At 46.1% G+C, this 16,048-nt stretch overlaps 1 protein-coding gene across 1 annotated transcript in view; it reads right to left on the bottom strand.

The window, feature by feature from the left end:
• JADE2 (jade family PHD finger 2) overlaps positions 1 to 15,718 on the bottom strand; it is a 490,240-nt gene extending 474,522 nt beyond the window's left edge. The window contains exon 1 of the mRNA XM_088451347.1: positions 15,292 to 15,718. The gene's annotated coding sequence lies outside the window, so the exon portion shown is untranslated. The remainder of the gene's footprint in view (positions 1 to 15,291) is intronic.
• Between the last annotated feature and the right edge of the window lie 330 nt (positions 15,719 to 16,048).

Here is a 16,048-nt window from a genome sequence, read left to right as displayed (position 1 = left end):
AGAAATGATTCACAAGGGCAAACAGAATGGAGTAGTTACTTTGGATTTATTGGCACTAGAAATAATGTCACTTTTATTATCTAGAGTGTTCACCATTTCAAAATTATATCTGCCCCCCTACCACCACACTATTGTCTCTATGGATATGTACATAATGGTTCTCTAAATAGTTGTAGCAGCGCAGCAACACAAGAGTGCTCCTTAGAAGCTAGTCCTATTGGCCCATCACATTCATTTAGAGCTGCAAACAATTTAAAGTCTTGCTGATTTGGTGGGTTTGGAATACCCTTTAACAATATGAATTCAGACTGGAATTATTGTATATTTCTATTTTTATATATTACCAGCATGGTTAGCGTAGTGGTTCACATTATTACATCAGAGCCCCAATGTCAGGAGTTAAATTTGTGTCCAAGGCACTCTGTGTGTTGAGTTTGTATGTTCTCCTCATGCAAAGTATTTTGGTATGGGAGGATTAAAATTGAGAAAAACTGGAAAGTTTGCCTAATACTTAAAATGTTTTTCAAAATATGCTCTACTGATTTTTATTACAAAGTCGAGTATCAGCTGCTTGTCCTGTTTGACTACAGACTGTTGCCAAACTGGTGATCTGGACGGAAGGGGAAAAGGTTCTTTTTATAAGTGACTTAGCCCATTTGTAGAATATAATGCTCATTTTCTTTACGCATTAACCACAAACTGCTTATAAACAGGGTTCTTAAACCTATTTTTTTCTTATCAATGAGAGCCACCAGTGTACTGGGGAGGCAGAGTTAAACAGTCAAACTATCATTCCATAGTATTCTGTTGATGCCCTCAGAAAGGGCTCACCAATAATTGTATATATTAGCTTCATCAGGGGCGGATTGGGAACAAAAAGTGGCCCTGGAAAAATCTCTAGAAGTGGCCCCATGTGGCTAGCACCAAATCAATTGTAAGAGGAACCAAAACCAAAGTAGGGATAACTATGTTACAATACCTGGTTGACAGTGTTACACCAATAAAAGGTGGAGCATATTTTTAAATTGTAAGAAATTAAACTGGGGTGACGTGTGTTCTTCTGCACTCACCAAAAATATTTTTATAGCAATTGTAGCTACTTCAAGCTATACTCAATTAAAAACAAGGAATGTTCGTTCCATATAATGCAATACTTGTTCAGTATTTTATTTTTTTATTTTTTTTTTGGGGGGGGGGGGGGAGAGAGAGAGAAAGTAGCAGGGGGAAAAGAGAGAGAGGGTGGGATGGAGATAGAAAAATATATAATAGCCAGACAACACTGGCCATTACAGCTAGTGTGATATAAACAACAACAGCCAATCAAATTCAGCCATATTTATATTACAATTTACTGTATAGAGTGAAAGTACTTGTTTGAATTCTGCTGAGGGTTACGTAACTTCTGCACATAGAGCACCGCGTTATTAAATAAGCCCCTTAGTGTTTTTTTTTCTTTAAGATGTTGAACATGTTGTAATTTTACAGCACTGATTACATGAGACACACAAAGCAATAGTAACCAAACCAAGCACAATGATCCCTATGGCTACATGCATTATTTCAAAAGTATCAGTGTGTTTTCATCAACAAGTAGATCTTATTAACTGCTTTGGGGCTCATTTACATTATTTAACTGTAAATAATTTTTATGACACGCCCACTTTACCGTGCACTCATAGGTGCTGTTTTCACAATCTCCCTGAAATGCCTTTTCAAAAGTAGGAGGAAAGTATGCTATAACTACTCCAAAAATTATATTAAAACAACAAACAATGGGCCTGATTCATCGTGGATCGCAATCGCAACCACGTACACAGTTCGGCCGATGGTGCGTACTGTGCATGCGTATGCACCGCAGTGCGCCGCACCATTGCGATCATGCACACACATAGAAAGCCATAGCAGAGGGAGTGAAGGTACGTCAGTGTTTGGGGTGGTGACGGGGGAGTGGTTGGAGAAACGCAGGCGTGCCAGTCCATTTGAACGCTGTTGCATGGGCATGCATAAATTAGCCATTGCGAATGCATATGCAGCTTGTGTACTCACTGCGTGCGACAAGACATGCAATATCTGAGCCAGGTTAGACCTGCTGTAATTGTGCGTGAGGGGCTGATGTTACCGATGTGTACACAGGACTGCGAGGTATTAAGGATGTGAGAAAGCAATAGTTGACGTCTCTGTTCTGTCTGAGCAGTTGCAAACATTAGAATATTTTCGCAGCAGAACTGCGTGCAATTACGCAGCAGCGATCACAATAGCAATCTGTGCTGAATCAGGTCCAATGATTCATACATCAAAGGAGAGAAGCATAAAGAGTGGCAATAAAACTCCAACAAAACAATATTGTCTGCAGATACATGATTATAAGTATCACCAGAATAACATGAAGGAGCATAGTTAGGTATGTCTGGTATACTATGCAAGCATTCACTTATATACGGGAGAGCATAGGCTGGTATATGGTGGGAGCACTGCTTGGTATGTACTGTAGTCACTAGTACACTGTAGGGACACAGATTGTCATGCGAGGGCATCAGTACATAGGAACTGGTTAATATTACAGGTACTGGTTCTGCTATTTTCTGAAGTCACCGGGTGGAATATACAGTATGGTCCCTGATTCTGTTATACTTTAGGGGCATAGGTTGGCATATATGTGACATGGCAGGGATAATAAGGAGGGGCAATGGTATACTACATAGGCCCTGGCTAGACTATAGATGCACTGGCGCTGCTAGTTTCACATGGGCACATAGGGACTATTTAATTGTAGTGTAATGTATTTTGTACCAAATGTAAAGCAAGTGTAAATCATTACAGAATATGTTCCCCTTCTCCAGAGACATATCCAACTCTGTACACAGTCAAAGAATTATAATAATAATACTGTGGCATCTCTCATCTGGGCCATCAGTAGAGAGGAGCCACCCTTCCCTGAGTGAATACCTCATGCCCCCTTTAACTTTAATGGCTACAAGATTGAGACCTGGCTGATGTGGCACCAGGCAAAGCAACCACTGGCCCTCACCACCACTAGAGAAGGCAGCCCCGGTCCAACACAGAACGCAGTCTCCATTGTGCCCACCTTCCCTCTCCACGAATGCACCATCTGTTTTGCCTCCCCACAGAGAAGGCTGACTCCTTTCTGCCTCCACCCCTAAGAAAGCAGTCTACGTTCTGCTCCCCCCACAAGCCAGTATGCTTTGCTATAATACTTACCACTAGCCATGCAGCAGGACGCGGACCCGCTCTGTCTCTCAGGCATACTTTCCGGACGGGTAATGGAGGAGGAGTTCTGTCTGGTGAGACTGTCACTCGACTACTGCAGTGACTCTTCTCGCGATGTCAGCTCCTCCACGGGTGGGCCGTTCTAGTGCTTGCTATGATAGGCGCCGGGGGCTGCCTCTCATGCAAAATGGTCGGATGATGTGCTACTGAGGGCGGGGCCACCAGTGTCAGGTGGCCCCACATTTGCGTCGGCCCACCGGGAATCTTCCCGATGAAGTTAACGCCCAATCCGCCCCTGAGCTTCATCAACGGTTTGCATACAAAATTTTGCCCTTCAATATTAAAATGAGACCAGAACATTGCTCGAAAAATTTCAGTGTGCAAGTTTTCACATTAATAAGTTTGGCCATCCCGTTGTACAGTACGCAGAAGCGAAAAGTGTGTTCCACAGGGGTGTGAATTGAAATATCTACAGTAAAAAGGTAGACAATGTCTAGACACAAAAGGTCGACACACTAAAAGTCGCCATGTAAGAAGGTCGACAGGTACAAATGGTCAACATGGTCAAAAGGTCGACACAAAAATGGCAGCCACATGTTTTTTTTTCTAACACTAATCTTCACCCTAACCCTCTCCTTCTAGTGCCTAACCCTAACCCTCCAGTAATTGCCTAAACCTAAGTCCTGGTGCCTAATCCTAACCGTCGGGGTAAGTGCCTAACCCTAACTGTCGGGGTAAGTGCCTAATACTAACCCTCCGGTAAGCCTAACCCTAAAAAAAAAAAAAAAAAAATGTGTCAACCATTTTTGGGTCGACATTTTTCACGTCGAGATGTTGACCATTTGTACATGTCGACCTTTAGTGTGTCGACCTATTGACTGTCTAACATCTTGTGTCTATCTAGACATTGTCAACCTTTTTACTGTAGATCTTCAGACTGGATCCCGTTCCACAGTCTACATCGTCAAGGCCTGGAGCACTGGCTAATTTTGGTTTGTGTTCTATGCTTGGTTCCCTGTTTCTCAAATGCACACTCATCTTCCATGATGTGTTCCCTGCTAAAACTTAAGACTCTGGTGCTAGTTATAAGCAAGATACATCTTTTCTCAGGTGAACAAGGGATCAGTAAACAACTGTCTGAGCATCCGTTTTCCAGAGCTGAAATTAGAGGCTGGAAAGGAAGCAGGAAACACATGGATATGGTGCATTCCTCTTATAAAACTGCCATTTTGTTTTCTTTAACAGTGCAGATCCCCCCACAATGTGCCAGATGGGCAGCTCACAGGACCTTCAGAAGTCTTAGCATGAGTGTTATATAAGGATGTAAAATTAAATTTCACACTTTTAAAATGCCCAAAGCTTCTGGGGGGTTCATCAGACTCTCAGCCATTAGCTTCAGTTTTCCATACAACAGTGTATGTGTGTTCACAATGTTATTCCTCAATGTTGTCTTGATGTTCTGCCTTGCTCCTGCGTTTTTGGAATTTGTGTTATCATTGTTTGTTTACTTGAGTACCTATATAATAATTCAACCTGGATTTTAAGGAACGGTTTTCAAAGGCCACCATTTTTTTTACTTGCCCTGGGCACTATCAACCCCTAGTTATGACTTCGTGTTGAGGTCTTGACTGCTTATTTTCATCCATTACTTAATAGATCTATTGATGTGCTTAGGAACATGGTTACGTAGAGCCTGATTCAGAGATGGATGGATTTGCACAAGCGCACACAAGTCCATCTCAGATGCAAATGCAGAAGGAGGTGTCAGACACCTCCTTGCTGCATTTGCAATCCCAGCACTGCGACCGACATCGCTGGCTGGGATCGGCACCACAACCATCACGACTGGTTGCTCCTTTGGTCAGGCTGCGGGAGCTGAGGCTTCCCGTGGCCTGACCAGGTGCTGGTCACGTAAGAGGCCAGGAATCTGCATCCACCGACGCAGACCCTGGCCTCATCCCTCTCGGAAAACGAAGTTGACGCCCTAGTTTCCGGGAACGGTGACCAGGCACACCCCTGCTCCGCTCATTTGTTTGAATAAAATGCACTTCTACATTCAAAGGAAGTGATCCAATTACAAGCATGTTCCATTGGAGAGAGAATTTCTGCTCGCTGCCTATGGAGAGCAACGCAGAAAACGGCTACTGAAATGCCCATATATGCACCTCAAGCTTAATGGCACAGAAAAATTGTAGATTGATTGGCCCTCAGACAATGTAAACACTTTTTTCTGGCTTCTATTTGTGCATTTCAGTTATATATTTAAGTCATAATGCATGTTTACTATATATATTTTTTCCCAACTGCTAAGGGTCTATAGGATCACAGACAACCCAGTAGTGGCAGAAAAAGAGATTGATGCAATGATCAAACCGTTTATTGTGCGGGGACAAGTGCAGCAAAGTTAATTGACATCAAGAAGAAAGTGTTATGCTATCCTGAGACATGAGACACATACACCTAAGGACACCAAAACCAAGCGCATTACCTAGGTGAATCAATAAAATTGTTTGTATCACTAGATCAGCCAAGCATTTATGGCACATTGTGGCTGCGCTACCAGCATCAACTGGTAATACCCTAATGCCGTGCTATAAACATCCGAAAAACATAAAAGACTGGGTGGTTAAAACTGACATTTCAGGCTTAGGGGTCCCTGCTCGTGAGCATTTCATGAGCCGTAAACAGTGTTGCTATAGATGCATTAACTGTACCACATTTAGTTACTTGGAAGTACATTTGCCTACCCGCATTCAGGTAGGTGCTACCATATCAGACATGTGCTTTCTTGCCCTATGAAATTTGTTGACTAATTCGGTGCCCGTGGCTTACTGTATGTGGGCCCGACAGTGTAAGGAACGGATGGCTCTCCATCGGTCTGCCATCAGGGCAGCTCTTGAAGGGCAAGACCAAGATCAAGCTGTGGCTAAGCATTTGAACGAATTACGCCATGGATTAGCTGTGACCGGACGCCTTTCGCCTAAGCCGGCCCTGGTCACGGGTTAGTGCTTTTGGACTCCAACTCACCGTCAGTGACCGCCTGTCACTGACTCAGCCCACTGCGCCGTGGGCGTGTAACGATGCTGCCACCACCAAACTCTACCATCAGCGTTTGGAACCGATTTTTACATTACACTCAGGCTCCTGCCTCAGCACCTGGAACTGCTTCTGCTGCGTATGTGTTTGACTAGCTGCGGCCACATCCCCTGATTGGTGTCGGCTGATAACTCCTGATCCCTCGCAATGGACCAGGTCTGCACGGTAGCTTGGCTGAGGGCTTGAACTTGGAGACACGGAGCTCTTACCCAGAACAGACTGAGAACGGAATAGCGTTTGGCGCAATTCTGATGGTCGCAGGATTGAGATACAATTGAAGTCAAGCAAGATGTTTATTGCTCAAGGTCTTGAAGAAGACTCGTCCTTCCAGATGAAGGGGTACATCGCATACAAGAAATCTTATCAAGCAGTTCTTCTCCTCAAAGAAGTTACAGGGTTGTACCACATTACCAGGCACGAAGCCTTCTTTTATGCTCCCTCGGGGGCACAGTGCCACAGGGAGTAAGTCCACCCTGTGGTCCCTATCCAATCAATGTTTCCTCACATACAGTAATATCATTTAACCACATATTACATTTCAAAGGAAATAGTAAATGACATTCATCCTTCGAAATGGAAGTACTGTATCAATCAGTTTGGCATTCCCAACATTAAAACATTGTGACATCCAAAAGGTTCTTAAAAACAAATTGTCTTTTCAAAGGAAGTTCTCTAACTGAAGTGTTTGGCTATATGAAACTAGTCACACCTTTACACAGAAAACTTGCAGTCAAGCCTATTCATCAGACCTCCTGCTAAAAGAATGACAATTAGCATCTAGTTTCCTGCAGCCACAGAGGCTGGTCATGTCATATAAAAAAGTGCATTTTCTCTACAAAACATACACTTAAACCATATAGTGCATAGCCTATTAAATATATACGTTCCTTCATGCACTAATGCATTGCAGATCAGCTGCAGTGCATTACAGCAATACATATATACTTTAATACAGTTTATTATAAACCATGTGCAGTGTGCTTTTACACTGTCCTTTTAAAAATGGCGCAATGGCATGAGGGTTAATCCCCTCAATGCCTTGGCAGCCATTTTAATCACGTGTGGTCGGCCTCCGGCCACACTTCTCCCCCCCCCAAGTGGGCTACCAGAGGGCCATGTCCCAACGATTTGGCTCCTGGTCCCGCAGTCTCTTGGGGGGGTTCAGGGAAGCTACCTGGGGGGCTTCGGCTCCGGCCTTGACAGTTCATCCATATTGCAGTGGGCCTTTCTTGTCAGTGCACAATGTCCAAATAGTCACACTGAAGTCCAAGGCTCCACCACAACAGTCTGTCCATTTCCCTTTTGGGGGACCAGTCGCACACATAGTGCTGAAGGTGGTCCAATGCCCAAACAACTGCCAACCACTGTGTTCCAATTGTGGCATACCCCACCTCCCACCATAGCAGTATCCTGCTCAAACAAGCCAAAGGGTGCTCCTGCCGGCTCCGTACTGCTCCCAGTCCGTGCAATGACGCATTAGTTCGTACCACAATGTCCTGGTCCTGAAATTGCGCCATCTGCACTGGAGCTGGTATCAAAGCCTCCTTCAAAGACTGGAATGCCAACTCACAAGCGGGTATCCAGTCCATTGACTTGGGAAGTCCCTCCCTGGTCAACTCTGTAAGGGGTGTCGCTACAGCACTAAAGTCAGGGACAACTCGTCCGTAGGGCCTTACAGTTTCTAAGCTAAGTACCTGTCTTGGGGTTGTGGGCCAGGGACAATTTCTGGTCTCCCCCCACACTATACCCTGGGCACTGCACCTCGGTCATCGCCACCTGGCATCTGTCTGTAATACCTGTCAGACCTGCCCTACCATCCTCCTCCAATGACCTGTGACTAGGGGAACCTACCCTGTCACCTAGGCCTTGTCTCACCACCTTGTCCACTACCTCTTCCACAGTGATGGCGGACAGATCACCAGCCTCTGAGCACCGTGTGGAATCCACCACGGGTAGGCTGCATGTTTTCCCCGATCTACTTGGCACAAGCATGGGACCTCGCTCCCTAACTGGCCTATCCCCTTCTACATTCCTGGCTTCCCTGTACCTTAACACTTCCCAGGTCACACTCACTGCCGCTATCCCTGAAAGGCCGCTGCCAGCTTGGCACAATATGCCTTCCAGATATGGGTCAGCAAGCTGAGCTTCCCTGAACTTCTGTCGGTGGCCCTTACTTCCTTCTAAGTAGGGACAGTCCACAGGGGGATATGGGTTAGGATCGCTAGGGTCAGTCTGGTTGAAGTCAGTCAAAGGGAAGTCAGTGTGGTCATTCATACTCACCGCCAGAGATGGCAAACCACTAGGGACAGGAGCATCACTGGGCACCCTCACTGGATCCAACGAGCCGGAACCAACATCCTCTGCGTTGCTAGGGGACGTAGGTATACCAGAGGCAAAAGGCATGCTGGGTAGATGTGCTGATCTAGCCGCTGTAATCTTTTCCTCTGGGCTGGTTGATGCTGTGGTAAGCTGCGCTGGCAGTTGTCTAGCCACTGTGGTCTTTTCCTCTAGGCTGGGCTGTTCTGGTGCAGTTGAGGTAGACTGTGATCCGGAAACTTGACTCCGGGCAATGGCGTCAGCAAACGTGGTAACGATTCCACCACCAAGGTCATTCCCCAGGACCACATCAGTTGGAAGGCCATCCATGACGGCAACATCCCCCAACTCTGGGCCAGCTCCCCAGTCCAGGTAGACTCTCGCCACAGGTACCTCTTGCTCCATTCCGCCTGCCACGGTCACTTTGGCAGTGCAACCTGGCAGTACTGTGGCAGGATCAATTAGGCAGGGGCTTACAACAGTTATTGGAGGCCCCAGAGTCTCTTAATCCTTGTCCCTGCAGGGGCCCCACTTGGACCATCTGCAGGTGCTGCCACATATTTTGGGGTGGCCCCTTGGCCATGCAGGGGACTCTCTCCATGGAGTCCACCTGATTCTCCCCACAGTCCATTGGACTGGCTGGAGTAGGAACAGTCTCTTTGGGCTCACCTCCCCGGGTCAGGCAAGCAAGCCGGGCTCCAGCACTCGGATTTGGGGCACGAGTGTGGGGTGCTTGGGATGTTTGACAGTTCATCCTCAGATGTCCGATTTTCCCACAGTCATAACACTTCTTGTCCAGTCGGGGCCCCGGTGGTCTCTGATGATTTGCAGGGACAGAGCGGGGCGATTGCTGGCCAAGAGCACTCGGGTTGGAGGATGCCCGCTTTGGGGGGTGATGAGCAGAAGAGGGGTGTTCCCCTAATTGGGGTCCATTGGGGTCGGCTGCTAGTCGGGCGCTTCTGCCCTTGTGGCCGAATTGCCACATTCTTTGCTTGCTAGCTGGGACGCCATCTTCAAGCTGGTGGTTCCCGGTCTAGCACCCACTCCTTCACCTCTGGTGCACACCTGCGGTAGAACTGCTCCTGGCATAGCAGATCAATCAGTGTGTCCCAGGTAGTGGCACCAGATCCCTTCACCCACTTCACCACGTACTGTCTCAGCTGGGTGGCAAACTGCTCATGGGTGCTCGTAGGGTTCTTGGGCAAGTCCCGGAACATTTTCCTGTAGGACTCAGGAGTGACAAAGTATCGCTGTAGGAGGGCCCTTACGACTTCGTCATAGTCACCGCAGTCCTCGATGGCCACTCCTCGATAGGCCTCCAGGGCCTCTCCATGCAGTGTGGGCACCAGGTGTCTGACCCACTTCTGCTTGGGTAAATCGTGTAGTTTACAAGTCCTTTCAAATACTTGCAAATGTCCATCAATGTCCCTATCACTGTCTGCAAACTTGACAAACTGTATACATCCAGATCTGGGTACAACAGTCTGCAATGATGCTTGGGGTACCACAGCCCGTGGTGCCCGCTCGTCATGCCACATCCGAATGATTAGCATACGTTCTTGTTCCGTTGCCCTTTCTCCCAATTCCACTAGCCGCTCCGCTAGGGAATCCATTCTGTCCCCCCTGGGATGTTAGGATCCCTGCCATGCTTGGGAATGCTGAGAAACATAACTGCTGTGAGAGGGAGCGGGACTTGTTGCTCTTACCACATTCAGGGGCGTCCGTTGTTACGCAGGCCGCACTTTCCACCTACGTGTGATGCAACTCCATTCCGCTGTGATCAGTTATCCTGCGCGTTCTCCTGAACTGCAGTTACTCCTCTCCTGAGTAACTCGGCTTCTCTCGTCAGGTGACCGAAAAGCCGCCTGGGGTTATCCCATCGCTATGCCACCAGATGTGACCGGACGCCTTTCGCCTAAGCCGGCCCTGGTCACGGGTTAGTGCTTTTGGACTCCCACTCACCGTCAGTGACCGCCTGTCACTGACTCCGCCCACTGTGCCATGGGTATGTAACGATGCTGCCACCACCAAACTCTACCATCGGCGTTTGGAACCGATTTTTACGTTACACTCAGGCTCCTGCCTCGGCACCTGGAACCGCTTCTGCTGTGTATGCGTTTGACTAGCTGCGGCCACATCCCGATTGGTGTCGGCTGATTCCTCCTGATCCCTCGCAATGGACAAGGTCTGCACGGTAGCTTGGCTGAGGGCTTGAACTTGGAGACACAGAGCTCTTACCCAGAACAGCCGAAAAGCGGAATAGCGTTTGGCGCAATTCTGATGGTCGCAGGACTGAGATACAATTGAAGTCAGGCAAGATGTTTATTGCTCAAAGTCTTGAAGAAGACTCGTCCTTCCAGATGAAGGGGTACATCGCATACAAGAAATCTTATCAAGCAGTTCTTCTCAAAGAAGTTACAGGGTTGTACCACATTACCAGGCACAAAGCCTTCTTTTATGCTCCCTCAGGGCACAGTGCCACAGGGGGTAAGTCCACCCTGTGGTCCCCAATCAATCAATGTTTCCTCACATACAGTAATATAATTTAACCACATATTACATTTCAAAGGAAATAGTAAATGACATGCATCCTTCCCAATGGAAGTACTGTATCAATCAGTTTGGCATTCCCAACATTAAAACATTGTGACATCCAAAAGGTTCTTAAAAACAAATTGTCTTTTCAAAGGAAGTTCTCTAACTGAAGTGTTTGGCTATATGACACTAGTCACATAGCCTATTAAATATACGTTGCTTCATGCACTAATGCATTGCAGATCAGCTGCAGTGCATTACAGCAATACATATATACTTTATTATAAACCATGTGCAGTGTGCTTTTACACTGTCCTTTTAAAAATGGCGCAATAGCATGAGGGTTAATCCCCTCAATGCCTTGGCAGCCATTTTAATCACGTGTGGTCGGCCTCCGGCCACATTAGCCACTTTGAAACTTAAAATTTAGACTGTGTCCCCCGTCCTCCAATGTACGGTGACAGGGCTAAGGCCTTTCTCCGCTTAGAAGCCAAATGGATCTACACCCTCAACACAGTGACTCCCTTTGGTCTGAACGAGACCCTGATGCTTAATTGCTGCTTATAATTGCATATTATCTTGGCTTGTCTCCTTTTAGTGTGGGAATACGGGTTGCTCTGGTCTTCTAAATTGTGTCCCCAATACTAATGTTATCTACATTAGCTTATTAGCTCATTGTTTTGTTCTGCATCTAGACTGATACATACATTTCTCTTTTATAGCTTGCTCTGGTAGAGCTATAGAGCCTGCATGCATAGCCCCCGATGTGGCGGGACAATAATCATTTAACTATGGACATACATAGAGGGCCCCCGGTGACGTCATCGGCAGGTGCCATTGTGCGCCGGATGTCACAGGGTAAAGCACCGGCAGCGTGCAGCAGGAGTTTGCTTCACTGGTGTTATTGGTGATGGCTTATTTAAGGTAAGATGTGTTCATTTTCTGTATGCTTGATGACGGTTTATTAATTAAACCGAAACGTTGCAAAACTGTGCAGTTTTCTCTTAGGATTAACAGTCCTGGAGTGCCTCCGTAGTTTGGTGGTTGCTGCATTCGGGCCATTTGTCAGGAAGGGTGAATGCCAGTTCTATGTGTTTGTGTGAGTGTGTGTATATATATATATATATATATATATATAACATTTTATTATTATTATTTATATATATTTAGGCTGCATATGATAGATATGGTTCATCTTTGTACACAACTGTATGCAATACAGAAAGCACAGTCCTGTATGTATAGACGAAGTCCCTAAAATAAGGTTAACAAACATTTACTAATAGACATTCAGGTGGGCAAGATAAATCTAGTATAAAAGAACTGCAGATTAGGTGGTATGGTGACAGTATGGCTACCACGACACATTGTAGATTTTAAAGTCCATCAGGAAGCAATCAGTAAAAATCAATTTTGCGATCTACCAATAATGAATGAAAGGTGATACTTACAGGAATTATACTCCAATAACATGTTACTGTGAAATGTTTTCTATATTTACCATGTACAGCATAAACTTTGTGGAGTCTTAAGCTGGGTACACACTGAGCGATGTGTACCCAGCCGATATGTCAGCCGGACTGGTCGACATATCGGATCCTCGTTCCACCCTAAATTGCCTGCAACGGGGCCACATGTGATATCGTTCGATTGGATGTACAGCACATTCGACAGGACGATACCACATGCGACCGCGGAAGCACGCACACTGGCCGTACACACTAAGTGATGCGGCCGATATGTCGTTCCAATTCGGCTGGAAACTACATATTGAGCCAACATCGTCTGAGTGTGTACCCAGCTTTATACATAAATAATATCAACTATTGCGTACATCTGTATCCTCCATGAGCCCTGAAATGTTGCTACTTGCTCTTATTGAAGGAGGCTTAAAGCAGTAGAACCCAGAGTACCACTGCCTTATTAATCCACTTGTGTATCAATATAATGTATGCATACACCCGATACAATACAGGGTTCTTTCGTTAAAGCACACTGAAGACAGACCAAAAGAAAAGATGGCATGGTACATAGGATGGCATATAAAGGGAACACTGTTTAAAGATACCTTCAGATCTTTCAGATTTTGAATACAATAAGAGTAAAAAGAAAATGTGCACTTTTTTAATAAGCATAATTTAAGATTGCTACAGTATAAATTCATTGTCTTACCATTAGCAATTGTCCAAAACTACCTGTACATAATAAAAAGCCTGGGTTTTGCCAGCCAAACTCCACTTATATCTATGTAATTTAACATGACCTAAAGTCATATCATATCCTTATGTACTGGCTCAAACCTGTGTGTAAGGAGCTGGAGTAATAACATGCCCCTCCAGCATCCAGTCTCACACACCTTCTCTCTCATAGCCAATGGCTGATGTGTGTGACGTCCACCAATCACAGGAAAACTATGTCACCTCTAGTTCTGCATATTGTAACAGAGACTCCAACTGGCCCCCATGGTGTGGCGTGTGAGGGCCAGAGAGGTCTCAGTAGCAGAAAGTGAAATCAACTGCTGCTACCCAAGAAAGGTTATGCAATGCTGTGCAGCCTGGGGACTGTAGTGACACACTGTGCAGCCCTGCTGTGAGGGTATAGACCATTTGGAGGAGGGTGAATGAAACAGACATCAAATAATCATCAGAGTGGATGCAACAACTGCCTTCAGATCTTACAGAGCTTGAATATTATTGCACTGGCCACTTACTAGCTACTGATCATGGCTTAAGTGGATAATAAACGGTCTACATGAATTAAGTTCAATTCCTACACTAGTTGTTTTCTTGGGTAACAGAAGCTATGTTAAAGAGAACATATCAGGCTATAAATCTGTACAGAGACAGGGCTGAAGTTTTATCAGGAAATATAATCAGAGCATTAAGTTGCTCCTAGTATTCTCCAGATCTGCCCTTATGAGCATGCACAGATAAGCGCTGCGGAATATGTGTGCGCTATGTAAATAAATAGAGCGTTGCCATGCTAGAGCTTCCCATATAATCCATCCAGCAAACACAGAAGTAGCTGCTGTGCTTCTGATTACTGCACCGCCTGTACAAGAAGTGAAGGAATGAGAATACCAGGGAGGAGGTGGCTGCATTATAGTGCTAGCGGTGCCTGGGGAGAGAGAGAGAGATGTTGATACAGAGAGCTGGTGATCATCACCATCTACCAGACGCCCCCAGAGGTGTCCGAAGGGAACCGTGAGTTTCAAAAAGGTAAACAACAACCACGCCCCCTATCGTCTCCTGCCCACCGCGCAGCAGCACCACAGCCCAGCAGTACATTTCCATTGCAATCATAGCTGACAGCAGGTCTCTTCCAACCAAATTCTGCACTGAGAGACGCACACATTGCAATTAGTATACCGGCAACTCATCACGCATTATAACCTGGTCTGCTGCAGATGACATAGGTGTATTCTCTAATGATGCACATACAGTGTCATGCACACGTGAAATACAAAAATCGTATATACAAGGTGGGGGGAGGTGGTCAGTGCACATGGAAGGAAAGTAGCTCAACTACACACTGGGAATAACATCAACAAGGCAGCGCAACACTTTCCCCTTCCCTCCTGGTCTCATCGCCTGCATGCCATCATCTGCCAACCGGGGCACTGCCAGTCACGCTGTGAAATGACTGATGCCACAGGAGGCAGCTCTGGGTGCTCTGGCACCCGCACACTATGTGCCGACACTGTCCATGTTTGTGCATTTTGTCAGTCATGTGAAGGCCGGGGCACCCCCCTATCATTTTGAAAAGTTGGCTCCCATGACTGATGCCTCTATGCACAGTACCGCAGTCATATAAATACCTACATTATTTTATTTTTTAAAGGTAATATCCGATGCAAGGTTTTTTTAAAAGTTGTTGTTTATAAGTATCCCCTCCCTTTACTCTTTAAACATGACTGCCCAACATGCGCAATGCCTAATGCTTCTGCTGCACATTCCCCTCCACCCACCTCTTCACCAGCTTCCTCCTCTCTATAGGGCTCACTGTAAATTAACCATAATCCATCCAGCTTGCAGATCAGCAACAACTCCCATTCCATCACATCCAGGCATTAAGCCCCCAGTGCACCCTGACCATAACATGGGATGAGTTGGTTACCTTGCTGGGTTTGGGGGGTGTCCTCCTCACTGTGGACAGAAGCTCAGGTTAAAACAGGGGAGGATCCCAGGGTAAAAAACGGAGAAGACCATGAGCCTCCTGCAGAAAGTCCAGCGGCTCATCACTCACACTGTATCCAGAGGTCTCTCCAGCTCTCCCTCCTAGCAGTGGGGAAAAAGTAACTCCATATCTGTCATCCAAAAATACATGTATTAAAGAGGTTCCCAGTGAAATGGCTGCTCATGCAAATCCTGCTTCAGTCCCTCTGCTGATCGCCTTGGCAGGCAGACTTCCTTGATCTGTTGCAAAAAATACACATATACATATTTATCTGCGTGTGTATGCTGATATGAATGGTTGCAGGCTGCTCTGCTTGGAAAGGGGGTGGGTGCTGTGAGGTTTACTTTGCACTCAATCCTGTGTCAGTCTCATGCTGGAGGGGTATGGGTTGTTGTTTTTTTTTTTTTTTTTTTTTTTTTTATACTTGGAGATCCAGGTAGGGAGGGGGTGTAACCCGTGTCCCTCTGAGCCTGATGGTGTCCTCTGTTCTGCATCAGAGAGAGATATACTTAATGTGTCTCTGCTGCAGGATACATTGTACACATGCAGAGAGGTGGCTGCTAGAAGCTCGGATTGCATTGCAAGTTGGATCAGGTTGTTTGAGTAATGCTGCTCTACCAGACTACACACTTTTATAGTAGCTTTCAACTCAGTCACTCCTCTGGCAATGTGCTCCTTACTAATCCACTCACATCCC

The sequence above is a fragment of the Taudactylus pleione genome, unplaced genomic scaffold, assembly GCF_031769625.1.
Source record: "Taudactylus pleione unplaced genomic scaffold, aTauple2 ptg000025l, whole genome shotgun sequence".
Taxonomy (NCBI): Eukaryota; Metazoa; Chordata; class Amphibia; order Anura; family Myobatrachidae; genus Taudactylus; species Taudactylus pleione.
The sequence above is the reverse complement of the archived record's forward strand: the minus strand, read 5'-3'. Positions and strand labels throughout refer to the sequence as shown.